Source organism: Rhipicephalus sanguineus, unplaced genomic scaffold (assembly GCF_013339695.2).
Source record: "Rhipicephalus sanguineus isolate Rsan-2018 unplaced genomic scaffold, BIME_Rsan_1.4 Seq332, whole genome shotgun sequence".
Classification (NCBI taxonomy): domain Eukaryota; kingdom Metazoa; phylum Arthropoda; class Arachnida; order Ixodida; family Ixodidae; genus Rhipicephalus; species Rhipicephalus sanguineus.
The window spans coordinates 3,846-21,494 of record NW_023615036.1 but is presented as its reverse complement, the minus strand read 5'-3'; positions in this window follow the sequence as shown (position 1 = coordinate 21,494).

Below are 17,649 nucleotides of genomic sequence, written 5' to 3'. Positions count from 1 at the left end.
TAAGGCGGAATCCAGCGTCATGCAGCCTCTTCAGAACTTCGTGGAGATTTCGTAGATGCTCTTCTTCAGTTACACCGATAACAAGGATGTCGTCGAGGTACACAACGCAGGCTTAGGCTTTCAGCGGGGGCATAGCCAAGGGGGGGGGGGGGGGGGGTTGGCGGGGTTCAACCTCCCCCTCCGAAATTTTTCAGGTTTGCTCGCGTATATATAGACGCACACATACAAACGCACGCACGAACGTACATAAAGTATGGTTGAACCCCCCCCCCCCCCGAAAAAAATTTCTGGCTACGCCCCTGTCTTTCAGCGAACCCAGTACTGTATTCATGGCCCGCTGGAACGTGCTTGGGGCGGTTCGCAACCCGACAGGCATACGGTTAAACTCGTACAAGCCAAAAGGCGTACGGAAAGCCGTCTTGCACTTATCCTCTTCGGCGACGTTGATTTGCCAATACCGCGCTTTCAAATCCAGAGATGAAAAGAATCTTGAATTTCGTATGGTGTCAATAGCGTCGTCAATACGCGGCAGCGGGTATGAGTCGGGTATGGTGTGCTTATTTAGCTCCCTATAGTCCACGAAGAATCGTAGGCTACCGTTCTTTTTGCGGACTAAAACGACAGGCGCAGCCCATGGACTAGAAGACGGCCTGATTACATTAGCGGCTAGCATTTCTTCTATTTGTTCGGCATTCACGGCCCACTCTCTTTCTGCATATCGCCGTAACGGCACAGACACCGGCGGATGATTGTCAGTCGGTATACGATGTTCTAGTAAGCTAGTGCCAGGGAGCTGCGCAGCACTATCGGCAAAAAGTGATGCGTGCCTTTCGAGCACGGCTGAGATTGAGTGCAGCGTTGCTGGCTCACCTTGGGAGCTTTTATCCGGAGAAGTACTCGGGGTCAATCTACGCATGTGGACGCCGTCGCCTTGTATGGTGAGCTGCACTTGACCTGACATGATGTAGTCCGCTCCCAGAACCATGTCAACGGGTAGGTCCTCGAAGACGGGAACGGCGGAAAGTAACTTGCTCCCGGCTTCGGTGTGAAGCTGCAGGCCAACCGCACCTACAGGGAGTACGCTGCCGCCGAGGCCCCGTAGGGGCGGCTCTGTCCAAGGCTGGAGGGTGACTGGGGCGTGTCGGCGAAGCAGCGCCGTTCGCTGGGCTCCAGTATCCACGAGTGTCATGAGCTCACCGATGCCGTCGACGCGGACCCGAACAGTTGGAAGTGGCCGCGCTTGGAACTGGATGGCTTGGCGTGGCGTTTGTGGGCAGTCCTTGTATCTATGCCCAAAGCGCCCGCAGGAAAAGCATCCGCACCGCGTGGTAGCGGGTTCCTGTGGAGAGACTGCAGGAGCGCGGCGTCTTGCAGTTTCCTGCAACTCTGCTGCCTGTCGGATAAAAGCATCGATGCTTTGATGGACTGTCTGCACAGGCAGTATGACCGCATGCGTCGAATCGTATATGCCATCGATGACATACTGCCTGGCTGCCGCAGAGGGCCAGGCAATATCGCAAGCTTGCAGGAGGCATAACTTGTCGCAGATGTATGCGGCAATGTCTTCAGTCCGGGCTTGCCGGCGCGACCGCATCTCCATGAAGCGAGTGTCATAGGCTCCCGGAAGCGGTGCAAATGTGGACGTGAGGGCCGCGCACCAAGTAGTCCATGAGGCATACTTGCTTCCCTGAAGACGATGCCAGGCTTGTGCAGCTCCTCGAAGCCGCCCTTCCGCGACGGATTTCTTCTTAGACTCTGGCCAAGAGTATTTCGTGGCGACAGAGTCGACGGTCGAGACCCAGGTGGTCGGATCGCGCTGAAACCCGTGAAATTCCGGAATAGCAGTCTCAGGTAGCGGCCCAGGTGCGGCGCATCCAATGGCGGTAGTGGAACTGCTTGCCATGTTGGTGAGGCGTTGCGTCAACACGTCCAAGAAACGCGTCATTTCGGAGTCGCCACCCTGTGGTTGAGCCGCCGTGGAGGCCTGGACGCCTTCCCCGGAATGTAGTGGCTGCGAGTCCGAAAGCACTCGACCGCTTCGAAGGATGATAGAGGCAGGCGGATTAACGTCTTCTGATGGCTCTGTGTTTCGCGACTGCGCCATTGTAATGCAGAGAAACAAGAAACAACGCACGTTCGTAGGCCGGCTGTTCTATTCTCTGCCTTCGTCCTTCTCTTCCTCGCGCTACCCGAGCATGCGCCCAAGCCCGTTGCTGCCCTTCGTCATCACAATATATATTGTACAGAAGCAATGGAACGCTGTAATGGGCCATCCTCTTGAGCGCCTTCTAGTGGGTCGCCCTCTTCGCCTCTTCTCGGAGAGCACGCCCCTCGTGCTCTTGCTCGTGAGGGTCTGCGAGTCTGCGCTCTGTCGTTACTGTCGTCGCTGCGCATCGTCGCCGTCGATCCCGCCGTCAATAAACGCCTTTACAAAGTGGTGGAGGTGCTGTACCGTCCCCACAGCTTCGGTCTCCATCTGATGCCCCTGGAGCTTCGATCCCGTACCGTGCCATCTACCATGCCGCAAGATGCCGCTCAGCAAACGCCGCCTCCTGCTCCGACCGCTTGTCCCGGTGTCCCCCGTATCCGCGACCCTCCTGTCTTCACCGGCGCGGATGGCACCGACGTGGAGGACTGGCTCACGCTTTACGAACGGGTGAGTGTCCCCAATAAAAGGGACGAAGCAGGCAAGCTGAGCAACTTGGTTTTCTACCTCGCGGGTGTGGACGGCATGTGGTACAACAACCACGCATCCGATTCCCCGACGTGGTCCGCTTTCAAGACCGCCATCATCGACGTGTTTGGCCGCCCTGCCGTTCGTTAGCTGCAGGCCGAACAGCGTTTGCGAGAACGAGCTCAGCAGGCCGGCGAAACCTTTACCAGCTACATTGAAGACGTCCTCGATTTGTGTAAGAAAGCCGACGCCACCATGTCGGAATCTGACAAGATGAGGCACATTATGAAAGGCATCGACGACGATGCCTTCACGATGCTGCTCGCCAAAAACCCCAGCACTGTGACCGAGGTCATCACGCTCTGCCAGAGCTACGAGGAGCTGCGCCGGCAGCGGTCGATGACCCGTCGCTCTCCATCCCGCGACGCCGAGCTCGCTGGCTTGTCGACCATATCCGACCACTCCGCCTTGCTCGGATGGTGAAGTCATTCGCTCGCAGAGGTGAAGTCATTCGTGCGCGAGGAAATCGCGCGCCAGTTCTCTCTGCTGGACTTTGCTCAACCTCAGTACGTTCACCAGCCGTATCTCACATAGCTGTTGCTTCAATCGACGTTCATACCATTGCTACCGAACAGCGCAAGGATAAATGGATCACCTCGCTGATCGACTTGCTGACGGATCCGTCGGCAACACCATCCACTCGCGCGTTGCGTCGTCAAGCCCACCATTTCGCCATTCGTGACGACCTACTGCACCGACGCAATTATAACGCCGACGGCCGCCAGTGGCTACTAGTGATACCACGCAGTCTGCGTTCTGAAATATGCGAGGCCTTCCACTCTGACCCGCAATGCGCGCACTCTGGGGTATCCAAAACTTACCACCGCATTCGACAACGATACTTCTGGCGAGGGATGTACCGCTACGTGCAGAAGTTCGTTCGCTCCTGCCTCGATTGCCAACGCCGAAAACCTGCAACGCACGTGCCGCCAGCAGGTCCAGAACCATTACCTTGCCCTAACCGTCCTTTTGGGCGCGTGGGCATCGATTTGTATGGACCACTTCCTCTGAATTCGGCTGGTAACCGCTGGGCCATCGTTGCTGTTGACCATCTAACGCGATACGCCGAAACCGCCGCCCTCCCAGCGGCTACAGCGCGCGATGTGGCCTCCTTCCTGCTCCACCGATTCATGCTGCGTCACGGTCCGCCCCAGGAGCTGCTCAGTGATCGAGGCCGTGTCTTCTTGTCGGAAGTCGTCGAAGCCATTCTCAAAGAGTGCAACGTCGTTCACCACAAAACTACTGCTTACCACCCGCAGACGAATGGCCTCACCGAACGCTTTAACCGCACGCTCGGCGACATGCTCTCAATGTACGTCGCAGCCGACCACACAAATTGGGATGCCATTCTGCCCTTCGTCACGTACGCCTACAATACCGCCTCTCAGAGCACTACTGGTTTCTCGCCATTTTTCTTATTGTACGGCAGGCACCCGTCGCACACAATCGACACCATCCTTCCCTACAGGCCGGATCGATCTGAATGTGCGCCTATTTCGGACACATCCAGGCTTGCTGAAGAATGTCGCGAGCTTGCGAAGACCTTTACAACGCACGAACAAGAGCGGCAGAAGAGCATTCGCGGTGGCACCACCACTTCTGAGTCCACGTTCCTCCCTGGAGCGCTCGTGTGGCTCTCGGTCCCGACCGCTGCAACTGGCCTCTCTTCCAAACTGCTGCCCAAATACGAAGGCCCCTACCGTGTCGTCGAACGCACGTCCCCGGTCAACTACCTGATTGAACCCACTGAGCCATCTTCGGACATGCGCCGTCGAGGGCGCGACATTGCGAACGTGGAGCGCCTCAAGCCCTACCATGACCCGCTCATAGTGACCAGCTGTTAGGTCGCCGGGCGGCTCCCTTTGCGTACCCGGGGTAATTGTACAGAAGCAATGGAACGCTGTAATGGGCCATCCTCTTGAGCGCCTTCTAGTGTGTCGCCCTCTTCGCCTCTTCTCGGAGAGCACGCCCCTCGTGCTCTTCCTCGTGAGGGTCTGCGAGTCTGCTCTCTGTCGTTACTGTCGTCGCTGCGCATCGTCGCCGTCGATCCCGCCGTCAATAAACGCCTTTACAATATATATAATATATATATATATATATATATATATATATATATATATATATATATATATATATATATATATATATATATATATATATATATATATATATATATATATTAACAGCACTAACAATGGGCCACATCACGGTTGTTCCCATGGGAGGCATAAAGATTTCGGTCTTTTATTCGAGTTTGACACATACGATACATTTAATTTATATTCCTTGTTATTACGTGCCAAAACCACGATATGATTACGAGGCACGCCGTAATGGCACCGGATCAATTTCGACCACCTAAAGTTCTCTAACGTGCACCTAAAGATAAGTATATACACGGGTGTTCTTGCATTTCGCCCCCACCAAATTGCGGCCGCCGTGGCCGCGGAAATCGCACCCGTGTCCTAGGACTTAACAGCGAAACAGCTTAACCGCTGAGCTACCACCGTGGGAAAAGCAACATTTCGATGCATGTACACACCGGATTTTCCGTCCGATCGCCCGCTACAAAGCGCACGGCACCATTAATAATCATCATCAACAACAAACATCCTCTAGCAGGCCCGGGTCAGGCCTGGTCATGAACAAGCGCGCCCTGGATTAGTTTAGTAATGAACGCCCGGGCCCGGGCCGGGTCCGGTCTTGGAAAGACGGGCCCGGGCCGGGCTCGGGCTGGGTACGGTCAAGTACGCCCGGGCCGGGCTCGGGCTGGGTTCGGTCATGTACGCCAGGCCCAGGCCGGGCCCGCGCTTGGAACCACGGGCCCGGGCTGGGCTCGGGCTTCATAAAGCGAGCCCGGGCCGGGCCCGGGCCGTAAAATCCGGCCCGTGCAGTGCTCTAATCAACACTAAGAAAGTTCCGGTTGCTTGGGTTTGAGACTTTAAGAAAACTAACAAGTTCTTCAGAATTTGATATGCTGAACGGGTCACAGATAGACGGTACCTTTAGGTGAGCTTGCAGAAAGGTCAAAATTACTCGAAAGGGAATGTCTTCTTTGTGGGTTTTTGCCGCCAGGAAACTATCCAAGTGAAGGTTTTTTTTTACTTTTTAACGGCTGTGGCAAGTTTCTCGAGGTTGTTTGCTTCTAACAACGACAATGCTCTTTGCATAACTTTTCCAGGTTTTATGGACGCTGGATCAAAGTTTTTTGCCACGGCTTCCAGTGCTTTCTGGGAGAACATTTTCTCCGGTGCTACAACAAAGAAGCCTTCCTTATCTGCAGTCATTAGGTGCAATTTTTTTATCTGTGGCATACCTAACGAAGTCATTCAGATGCAGAAAACGTTTTTCGTATAAGCGTTATTACGTAAAGGCGGAACTTTCGGAGTATGAGAGATTTGAATATCGCCTTGTTGATGGGCCCTATGCCAGAAGGAGCTCTCTCCGCTCTCTTCAGCGCGCTTCGCAGGATTGAACGTGAAGAACCACTGAAATGGAGCATATTTACAGATTCAAAGTCAGCTTTGCAATGCCTTCTAACTGCTCTACATTGCGGACCACAAGATCAGTTAGTGCTGGAAGTAAGACAACTGTAACAGCAACCAATAGACAACGGACATGATATAACTTTTCAGTGATTACCAGGCCACTGCGACATCATCGGCAACCATCGTGACGATGATGCGGCTAAGAAATCTCGCGAAAATGGAGTGACGATACCCATTCCACTGTCAAAAAGGCACGCAGTAACAAAGATTTGCACGCTCAAGAGTGATGTTGCAAGATCTATGTGGAACACGGCCGGTTTACTCCACACCCGCCTTTATCACCTGGACTCATGCCTACGACTGAAAATTCCATCCGGTCTACCTCGATCCGAGACGACCGCTCTCTGCAGCATGTAGCTTGGAGAGTCATTTACAAACGTCTTTGCTTGCCGCCTCGGAATTGCAGAGAGTGCTGCCTGATACTATTGCGTCAGCGAAGAAATCATCGAACATATCCTGCCTCGGTGCTCCTGGAGAATGTGGCTTCTGGAGACAGTCCCTCTCAGCAGTACTTGCGCACCTCGACGACCAGCTGCTTTCTGAGCAATCCATTTCGTAACAGCAGAAAGCTAGAGCTTCGGACCAGAAAGCGACGAATTCTCGAATTTCTGCAAGTGACTCGCCTTGTTGGACGATTATTACATTTCCTTGTGTGTGTGTTCCTTCTTATCTCCCTCCCCTTTTCATTGTTCTCTTCCTCACATTTCTGTCTCCCCTTACCCCTTCCCCAGTGCCGGGTAGCAAACCGGATATTGATCTTCCGGCTAGCCTCTCTTCCTTTCCGCATTACATTTATTTGTCTCTCGCCCTCGCTATCCACCCGAGAAACCGACACTTTGTGTCAGAACTGTTTAGCTTCTTCAAGCAAATCGCCGTAAAATCTCCACATGAGTCTGTGGGTTCAAAAATGGTGTTCCTGCGTAAACCGCCTTACAGGAGCTTAGCATGTGCTCACTCAAGAGTCATTTCACCTCTGCAGATGGAGGTGAAGAGGAAACCTCATTCTCAGGCGTTCTATGCCAGACACAGGACTACGGAGATCCAGGGGGGGCGTCTCCAGGATAATATCTGCCTGGACCCACTCATCCTTTATAGCCTGTCTCCCACCCTGTGTACATTAGAGATGAATGAATAATTGCACATAGAAAGCCAACACCAGTAGACATCTGGAAGTTTTCCGATAATTGCTTTATCTAGGAGTACTACTGCGACGCGTAGAAACACGCATATGCGAAAGTTTGTACTTTAAAGCAGTTCTTATTTTTTTCTGTCAATTTGCTGTTTCGTGAACAGGAGAAACGATATTTACCACCTAAAGAGCATGACAGCGGTAAATACTGTTATATGCTCTATCTAAGGCCCTCCATGGATCGAAGAGTCAAGGCACTCAAGTGGCCGTATTGGCCACTTGAGCGCCTTTGTAACGTCAATCTTAGAAAAATATTGTAACATGTATTTTTAGAGATTAAGCTAAAACACGTGCTTGGCGTTAATTCTGATTGTTTTAAGAAAATCGGAAGCGGCTGTTTTTTATATTTCATTTTCAAAATATTGCATCTTTAGAGTTATACCCTTACTCAAGGATTTTTAGGTTGCGTTTCACATTGCACTCCACAATCATATTTCGCATAATTGTTAACCTAACGGAGGGGAACGCCGAGGACAATTTTGAACATACTGACTGTCATACCAGCGGAGAAAGAAAGTCGGAAATTAGGACAATATTGAAGAATGTGAGATATTCGCGATTCTTTTAGATGTGAAGCATATTATAGCGGAGTTCAATCCGGTGGTGGTGGTGGTGGTGTGCGGCGTGACCACCCTTACTGCGCATGCGCAAACCCTCTCCACTTCCCCTCTCCACTCCCTCTCTCCTTTTCTCCCCTCCCCCTTTCCCACTCTCCTCTCCCCCTCTCCACATCACCTCCCCCTCTTCCCTCCCCTCCCCCTTTACCCTTCTGCCCTCCCCCTCTCGACATCACCTCTTCCCGTCCCTCTCTCCTTCCCCTCCCCCACTCATTTCCCCCTCTCCACTTCCCTTTTCCCCTTTCCCGTCACCACTCCACCTCTGGAACGCGGGCTCTACATGCCGAAACACTGCTTCGCATCGCCTCATGGTCCCCTTTAGCGGGAGATGGTGTGATTTTTTTTCTAACATGACTACCTCGAGACTACAAGATAACAGCACTTTGTAAACTCACGCTATTCATAGTATGCCAAGAGAAATGTGGAGTGCTGCGGGTACAATAGTTTTTTTTTTGCAGGATCTCGTCAAAATGCCATTTTCGCTCAATGCGCAAAAACCTGTTCTGGCTCATTGGAGACTTCCGAATTTATTTGACGAAAGCAAGCTTTTCCTTGTCGCAAAACGAAGATTGGTGTTGTGGTCCTCGGGTCTCGTATAACAAAATATATTTTTTCCAGCGAAATAAAAGGGGGTCATCGCACATGCACCGACGTTCTAATCTAAACACACCCAGCTGTTCTTTGAATGAAATATCCGTGCGGCCATATACATAGATAACGGGGATAACGTTTTTTTACGGTTTCCTGGCCTTTCATTAGCGCTCTTTCCTGCAGTGAACGGGCGACAGCAAAATAATTAATGTTTCCGAAGCATGAGCTCCGCCGACCGACAGGTGATTTCCGGTGAGTGGAGGCATAAAAGGTCCAATTGTGCTTTGGAGAATGTGTCCGCAATGAGATATTCTCTTTTAGAAGTTATTACTTTAGACAATTTCATCACAGCACGCTTTGAAATTCCCACTCTTTTTTCTCCAATGTCGGCAATCAACATGGATGCGCTATACAATGAATGTAGAAGCCTGTCGCTGTATCCGACATAGCGCTTATAGCGTGCATTGTAGGTAGATCATTGCGTGTTCCTTTGAAGTCGCATTCACACGTCCGTCATGGACGTGCTCACGAATAAACCTTAATTTTGCGTTATTTCAGTAAAGAAATTGTACAATCAGCTATGTGTATTTTTACCAAACCCTCATTTGATCTCATTTGATCAGAACATGACACTGCAAAAGTGGCAAACATCACAGTTCACACACCATCGACTGTATTCTCTCGACCCCTCTCTACGACTGCGGCTACTACCTGGTCTTTCCCGGGAAGAAGATACAGTGTTGTGCCGTCTGCGTCTGGGTGTAGCGTTCACCAACGCCTACTCATTTAAGATAGAGATGGCCGACAACGCCGAGTACAACGACTGTGCCGTTGAGGAAACGATTGAGCACCTTCTGTGTTACTGCCCGACATACGCAACCGAGAGGCTTCACCTCAGCACTGCACTAAATCAAATGGACGGAAGCGCTTTCACTGTCGCGAAAATATTGGGACCATGGGGCTGCCGATCACAGTTCCGAAAGGCAACGAAAGCGCTGTTGCGTTTTTCTGAAGGACACCGGACTGATTCGCCGTTTGTGATGTCAAACGCAGAACTCTTACGCCGGCTGAAAGAGTGACTTTTCTCTCCTCCTCTCTATCTTTCCTTCCCCCTCCCCCCTCCCCCAGTGCAGGGTAGCCTACCGGGCTCAGCCCTGGTTAACCTCCCCGCCTTTCTTTTATTCCTATTCTCGCTCTCTCTCTCATTTGATCTGCTGCACTTTTGCGCCACTATATTGCACGTTACTAGACCGCGATTGATTTCACGATGGATGCAATGCGGGCTTCCTAGTGACACATTTTAAGAGGGATTCTTCGTGCCGTAAGTCAAAGACAGGAGTAAGGTCTGAGTGTGCTTACATTTGTCCTGTATTCTATTTGCGCCACGAAGAAAGTCATTCAAGCCGAGATTGACGCTTGGTAAAGGTAATAAGACTGGCGAAGGCTTTTGCTGGCTTATTCTTCGATGAAGAACAATCATCGCCACATCGGACATTATTACACGTGGACTTCCGCGCCCAGTTTTGCATAAAAATACTGTAGAGGGCTCAGGAGCTACAAAGAGTGGGTCGTGGCTGTATAGCCATCATGGAAGTGGTGATTAGAAAATAAATTCGTTTAACGGTCATCGTTCTGACACCATGTCGCTTTATTGCTCTGTGAATCGCTTGTTTTTACCAATGTAAGAGATTATAACGGTGGAATTAGCAATAAACATATATTCGCATCGTATTAGTTACTTTTTTGATAAAAAAAGATGACTACATTAGGACTTTCAAAAATAAGGGCCGACATGTGGTAGTAACGAAATAAACAAGAAAGTCTGAACTCATAGGCGAGGGCCCGTGCTGAGCATTGTTCTCACGGTAGCTGAACGACGGTAGCGCCGAAATTCTCTCTGGTGATTATTGCACGAAACTCGGTGATGGCAGCACATTAGATTTCATCACATCTCTTAAAAATCAACCAATTTTCAGGAAAAGCATCAACATATGCACCGACGGAGGAAAAAAAGCGTAACGCCTGAGTGATAAAACAAACAGTGTAATGTATTTCTTTGCAACCTGCAAAGACTATTTGCAGTGTGGAACGAACTTGACGCCACTGTACAGCATACCTTGGACGAGGTCCTTGGTGTTTAAATTATTACCACCATCGCTCACGCTCAAACCTATCACAAAGAAACGGTGACAAAATGTACGAGCTTCAGCGCAAAATACAGACTTGTTACTGACGGTAGCAACGTAACACCGCCACTAATAATTCCAGTTCATGTGCAGTACTCACGGATTGAAATAGGACAATTTAGGGCTAAGTATTGCACATGTTTTCGTTTCTACCGACTTCAGTTCGGTCATATCGACGTAATTTCGACTCGAACGCGTAGATCAGAGCCAACATTACCTTTAGAGGCCCCATCCGTCGCGACATGACGTGGTTATCTCGAGAAATTGCGCATACAAGTTGTTATACTAAAAAATTGGTGTCGCGCTTGGATCCGTGAGTACTGTACAAGCAAGAATTCTTTCTACATAAACAATTTGAGCGCTTGGTGGAGTAGCTGACTGGGCTAGTTGGTTGCATATACTTAAGATAAACAGCGCAAAAAAGCACGGCGAAGGAAAGAACGCTCGCAGGAGAAGCGCTGACTTCCAAATCAATTTTTATTGACATAACATCAGTACTTGCGGTGCCAATAAGAAAGAAGAACGAAAAAAAAATGCAGGAACAAGAAACCGGTAAAAACATTAGCAATCATAGTGGCCTGCTGAGCAAACCCCTGCACTCTAAGAAACAGAGCTCTCTGTCAGATAGTGCTACCGATGGTTTGCTGACGCACCCGCTCCTTTCTCGCACAATCTGAGTAGCCTCACTGATTACGCGCGCTTGCTCATCCTGTTATCTTATCCACAACTGTGGTCTCCTGAGACCGCGGAGTGCACCCACACGTGCTCACATGTAGTGCCAGGAAGGCATCTTTGCCATTACGAATGTTACTGGCGTGCTCACGTAAGCGCTCATTTAGGTAAGTACCTGCCCATCTGGCCCACGTAAAACGGCCCGCAACATTAGAGCGATTTGTACAAGATAAGCTCACGTTTTTCCTAGTAGATGACCCTTTCAGAATAAAAAATTCTGGAGAAGTCGTTGAATTTCTGAAGCAGCAATCGGACACCATGTTGAAGGACTTCTCGATTGATATAAAAGACCCCCATAACTCCCTTCCTAACAAAGATTCCCTAATGTGCATAAAAGATTGCATTTGCATTTTTGCAGTGTTGCCATTTCAAAACACTGCGAGTGTGACTTCTAAAGGTTTTTAGACCTCGTATCATTGTGGCTTACGTCAACTTCCGTAGAATGGCATGAGATGACATACATTCCAAAAGAAGGCGTCCCCATCGTGTCTTCCAAAGCCCTTTTCTGAGCGGCCTGTTGTTTGAAAAATTTGACAAGGCCTTGAATGAACGGCTTACCAAATTATCCTTTTAGATGTGGATGATTATCTGATATATATGCAATGTGATTCACTGATTTTTCATTATCAGGTCATGCAGATTTTAGAAACGTTTCGCGGGTGCCTCTGTCCGCTCGTGGTGACTTACGAGGTGCCGGAAATAGACAGCATCTGATTCCTAGATCTGAGGATTTCATTCTCAGAGGACCACACGTGCTGGCGTTACGAGCCCCGTTCCTAGAAGCCTATCCTTCCGTTCACATCGGTTCAGAGTAAATTAGTATAGAGTGGCGTTGTAGAGTCGTTTTTCTCGAACGCCTTGGAGAGGTCCTGCCAACACGTCTCGAAAGCTAGTCTCCTGGCACAGTCGAAACGCCTAGAAGAAGCAGGGTACCCTGCGCCCTTTGCTAATTTCTGTAGCTGAGGCAGTGGACAAAAAAAGGAAACGTGCGGGCACTGGCGGCGACAGATAACAAACGACGGCTGAAAAGCGGGGCAGAGTGGCAGTCATACCGCATATGCACTCTGTGTCCCATCGCCTTAAGAAAACAGGACAACGCATTAATGTGAAAATTGTTTTCCGTGCTCCCTACAAGGTTGGCCGAGCTGGCGAGTAGGACCTGTCCCGTAAAGAGACGCGGAAAACAATGTGTCGTCAAAGGTGGGGTGTACAGGATTCCCTTGTCTTGCTGGGCGTGTTACGTGGGCCAGACGGCCCGGTGCCTAAACGAGCGCTCACGTGAGCCCGCCAATAACGTTCGTAATGGCAAAGATGGCTTCCTGGCCCTGCATGTGAGCACGTGTGAGTGCACTCCGCAGTTTCAGAGGACCACAGTTGTGGATAAGATAAAGGATGAGGAAGCGCGCGTAATCAGTGAGGCTGCTCAGATGGTGCGAGGAAAGAGCTGGTGCGTAAGCAAAGCATCGGTTGCACTATCTGATCGAGAGCTCTGTTTCTTAGAATGCGGGGGTTTGCGCAGCAGGCCACTGTGATTGCTTATGTTTTTCGTGGTTTCTTGTCACTGCATTTTTCTCCTGTTCTTTTTTCTTATTGTTACCGCAAGTACTTATATGATGCTGTCATGTCAATAAAAATTTAGTTGGGAATCAGCGCATGTCCTGTGCGTTTTCTTCCCGTCGCCATGCTTTTTTTGCGCTGTTTATCTTAAAGCGGCCCTGCGACACTTTTTCAGCATGGTCGGAAAACGCTGCCATCAGTAGTCGAGGCTCCCGAGAACACGCGATACAAGCATTATAGCGCAGCACGCGGCCTGGGATTTACAATACGTTCTCAAAGTCAGCTAAAAATCGCTTCCTCTTCTCTCGACAAATGATGCCACTTACTCAAAACCACTGTACCGCTGACTCAAGTTCCACGCCATTGGCTGATTTCAACATGGCGCGCTCGGTAGTTACTGCGGCCGCCGCGGGAGCCAACCATTTGCACGTTCGCGCGATCGCACTAAAAGTTCGCCGCGCGTTCGAAGAAGGCAAAAAGGCAAAAAAAAGGCAAAGTCACGAGGCGCGCGTGACGTACCTTCCTCCTCCGCACCATCCCGCCCTGCTTAGCTCCCAGTGCTTTCGTCGGGCTGAGAGAACACAGAAAGCAACTACAGCGTACGACAAATCTTTGTAACTCCGCTCGTACTGGACGGATTTTTTTTTTTTTTTTGCGGTGGTCGATTCGTGAGGCAATAAGGTCCTTTAGTGAAGCGATTCCACGGCTACTTAGAAAAGTGTTGCAGGGCCCCTTTAAGCTTGATGGAACGACGCATATTTGGGTGGAATAGCCTTCCCACCGCAGATACACTCTTAAACCGGTCCCACTTAAAGTGTTACATATAGCCAGGAAACCGGATATTTTTCATCTAGTTTCCTGGATATTTATTTATTTATTTATTTATTTATTTATTTATTTATTTATTTATTTATTCATTTAATTTCATACTCTCAGGGCCCGAAGGCATTACAGAGAGGAGTGGTCTGAGAACAATACATCTATAACTGCTATTTTGAAGGCGGCAGATTCTTCGATTGCAGCAATGGAGGCAGGAAGGTGGTTCCAGTCACTGCTTGTCTGCGGCAAAAAAGAAGCGTGGCAAGTGTTAGTGCGGCATATGGGAATTTTAACTTTGAGACGATGGTCGAACCGTGGTGATACATAATCTGGGGGAAAGAAAAGGTCATTTTTAAGTGTTGGATTCGTGTAAAAGATTTTGTGAAATAGGTTTAAGCGGAAGTACTTAGGGCGTGACTTAAGTGTTGGTAGACCTAGGGTAGCTTTCATTGAAGAGACACTGGCGTAGCGGTTGTAATTGGAAAGCACGAAACGAGCTGCACGGTTCTGAACGATCTCTAGGGCTGTAGTTAATACGGCCAGTTAATATAGTCAGCATTTAGCCAGGACCTGATTAAGAGTGTACTCCTGACGGGAAAACATTGCGAAAAGAACAGCGACGGCTTAGAATATTATTAGCGTTGTAAACAGTCGAATGCCCGCCATCTCACTTTCCAGCAAAGACAGTGCGTGACTGAGAATTAGAGGTTTATTTGTTTATCCGCTTGACACGTAAAGGTAAATGCCCCATTTGTCATATTGTCCTCGTGGAGCTTGTCCCCACAAGCAGTGCCACACCTGGAGGCAAAGTGAGAGGAGGAGACAGACGAAGCAACAAAGCGTCGCGAAAGGGCCGTATGCGACCCCCCAACGGCGACGCGGGTAGGCGGAGAACTCATTCGCGTACTAATTACGTTCAGTTTCCCGGTGTCTCGTTGCACGAGAACGTACGCATGCATGTCAGTCGATGATCCCGAGCATTCGATTTCCCAATATTTAGCTCAAGGAGTAGCGGGTCAACCTTGTTTACTCGCAAGCGCAAATTATTTATTTGTGCCATCCCCGTCGTTAAGTGTGTTGAGGCCATCCGGGTTGTCGTCAAGTGAAGTCCTGAGTGCAATGCACGAGGGGTTGCAACAAGTCGCTTGCCCGTTGCCTACGTTCATGGACTGAAACCTCATTGTAACTTTACATTTGTTCAGTCTAAAGACAAGCCTCAAATTGAAAACTGCGGCAGTCTGTGGGTTTTCGATATTCCGCTGCCAAATGTGCACATTCCATATGGGCTCGTTCACGTGAGATGTGTTTTCGAACGAAGACCAGCTGTTTTGATTAAGTTCAACAGCTTTTCTGCCCCCTTTCCAACACATCCGTCGGCTCAAGGTCGTACGTATGATGGAATGACTTCGCTTCCTCGCAGTGCGCTCGGATTTGAAGCGAACGTCGCACGAAAGCAATTGCGCAGTTAATAGGCTTCTCTTGTTTGATGTATCGCACTGGCTGACCATTTAGCCGTTTGTGTGACGTGACCAAATTCCTCAAGTGGCAGTTGATTGGCAGTGAACACGTGCACATTGCGCAGCTCAAATGTCTCCCCTATGAATTTTAGTAGATTCCTTATATCAAACAAGCCAAAACAATGTGTTTCCACGTGGTGGTCCCTATAACCGCAAACAACAACCGGTCGTGCTTTAAATCATTCTCAGAAAGAAAAATTGTATTGTGATGCCTTGTTTCGCGTACTATTATGATTTCATTACCTACCCACGGCAATCTTCAGCACCGGCTGCCTCAGTGATAACCTGTGATGTAATTTAATAAATATGTTGGGCTTTACGGAAGTCAATGTATATTCTTCAAGCGCGCTCAGAGACGTGATTAAAATTTATATTTTCAACAGCAAGACAACGTACACATAAGCTGTGCGCGCATTTGTAGACTTACAAAGGGAATGTGCAAGACGGGATGGAAGTTTATGCATCCTGGTACTATTAACGTGATTATTAAGAGCGCGGATTAAACCAGCCAGCAGATATAAAGACGTCCATGTGTGCAATTATTTGGTGAAAGAACAGGAAGGGCTATGTATAACGCGTTGACCGAAAACAATGAAAACACCGGCCTGACAAATTTTTCTATAAACATTACTAGGGAAATTTTTTCGCAAGGATAAGTGATCTGATGCAAGTAAATTGATGAATAATGCGCACGTTTGTTTACTCTTGGTGCTTCACATTTTCATGTGGAGTCAATAGTACTCATGCTATATAGAATGAAGGAAAAATGCTGACATTTAAGGGCTCGTTTTTAAAGACGATATTCTTTCTTGGGGAACTTAAACGCCGAAATTTTGGCCTGTCATTCTGTTTGTCTGTCTGTCACCCGATCCAGCCACTCGGCCAAAGTTGAACCACTTGCTTACTGCCCACCCATCATGAACTAGTACGGCTGTTCATACTTGTGAACGTTGTCGATGAAAAAGTAAATATTACGCATATCTGAGGCGCAACATCACTAGGTAAGTATTAGGTGGTGTATTCCTTTAATAGAAAATACATAGATACATAATTCTAAAGACCCCAGTTTCTTAAGCTGCGGCTGCGGCTGCGCTGAAAATGCCAGGCTATGCGCGCCGACAAACACCCTCTGCCACGGAGGAAGGAAACCCTCTGCACAAGCTCATGTTTCCCTATGTATTGGCAGATGGCGTCCTTATCTCACGCAGCGTAGTTTACTGTATATGCTATCTTTAGATGTTACCTAAAGGTAGCATATACAGTAACTCTAACGCAGCGTAGACGCAGTGCCTCCTCTATCGTCTTTACAAAGCATTTGCAGCGGAGCACGCAGATACGCGGCCAATGTTTTCTTTATTAGGCACAATATTAAAGAGAACTAACAGACAATAATGCCAAGGAAAGTATAGCGGGTGTTATTTGTAGAAATTAGGACATAAATGTGAAGAAAGTAAAGTGGGCGAAAAGACAACTAGTCGCCGGCAGGGACCGAACCTGCGACCTTCGAATAACGCTTCGGCGGCGAGTGTGGCGGCGAGTGTGGAACACTCGCCGCCATGGCTGTGATCGGCGCTGACTAACACTCTCAGGTTTAAATGCACACATATACCCTATAAAGTGGACGATGGGATTACTGCCGCCGCAGCTCAGTGGTAGAGCATCAGGCGCGTTATTCGAAGGTCGCAGGTTCGGTCCCTGCCGGCTGGAAGTTATCTTTTTGCCCACTTTACTTACTTCACATTTATGTCCTAATTTCTACAAATAACACCCCCTATGCTTTCCTTGGGATTATTGTCTGTTAGTTCTCATGCTATGTATTTTTCCGACCGCTATTCTCGGTCAGAGTAATACAATCATCTTTATGACCAAAACATAAAAGAAAAGTTCCAGTAATGTACAGTGGGACGTAACAGGTACCGTACAAAGCCATAATAACAGAAAGATATACATTAAAATATTGAATGTGTATGAGTTTGTGCAAAGTTTTCTGTGAGTAGCCTACCGTAACTACTCACATAATACCGGCAATGGCTAATCTTACTTTATGATAACATTGGCTATGCGCTTGAACATTGCCCTTAATGAGGTGCACCACTCTGAGTCTGGCTCACTCCATAAAATACGTCGCGCACAACGGCTGTTGTGTGTTTATTTGCAGT